This window comes from Glandiceps talaboti, chromosome 6, assembly GCF_964340395.1.
Source record: "Glandiceps talaboti chromosome 6, keGlaTala1.1, whole genome shotgun sequence".
In the NCBI taxonomy this organism is placed as follows: Eukaryota; Metazoa; Hemichordata; class Enteropneusta; family Spengelidae; genus Glandiceps; species Glandiceps talaboti.
This window is the reverse complement of record NC_135554.1, coordinates 4,537,975-4,538,739: the sequence shown is the minus strand read 5'-3', so window position 1 is coordinate 4,538,739 and position 765 is coordinate 4,537,975. Positions and strand designations below refer to the sequence as shown.

At 38.8% G+C, this 765-nt stretch overlaps 1 non-coding gene across 1 annotated transcript; it reads left to right on the top strand.

The window, feature by feature from the left end:
* The first annotated feature begins 661 nt into the window (after window positions 1-661).
* On the top strand, window positions 662-733 carry Trnad-guc (transfer RNA aspartic acid (anticodon GUC)). The gene has a single exon. It is a non-coding gene; the product is annotated as a tRNA-Asp (tRNA).
* Window positions 734-765: the final 32 nt, after the last annotated feature.

Below are 765 nucleotides of genomic sequence, written 5' to 3'. Positions count from 1 at the left end.
GGCTTTCCTCTTATTTTGAGGGTTACAATTGTTTCTCGAATTGTTAAAGTTCCCGTGCAAAATATCACTACTTCATCATGATGGTTGATGGTTATGTTGTTTTTGTTTGCAGGCACTGTCATACCGTAAAAGACCAGGAATGGAAAACAAGTCAAGACGATACACTAGACTGTCTCTCATATCGTCTGCCATTTCTCTGATAATTGGAATTATCGTACTTACAGTCGTCATCGTTGTAGTTGTCGTCGTCGTCATTGATGATTAATCATACGACGTTTTACTTCTTCGGTTAACCACAGTTGGAGATCTGACGAATCCCGCCTTTACCAATTACAACCGAATAAGATCTACATCTTAAATTCTAAAACAACCCCCCCCCCCACCCCAATAGCAGAACACCTCTCTGGCGTTATCGTTGTCATAAGAACGTGCACTCCATTGGATACTAGCGATTATCAGTAACTAAGGTTCAAAATAACAGAGATAGCTATAGTGACCAATTAAACTCCGATATGTTATATTTTCAAGTCATCTTATATTCGAATTATACTCTAAAAAAACTGTATATTTGCATACATTGGTATTTTCCTTTTTGTAGATGACATTCTTTCTTAGTACAACAAACTCCAAGTTTGATAATTTTTTTACTTTGCATATCCCGTCCTCGGTAGTATAGTGGTGAGTATCCCCGCCTGTCACGCGGGAGACCGGGGTTCAATTCCCCGCCGGGGAGGATATTTCTTTTCTTATCATAATACAGAACTT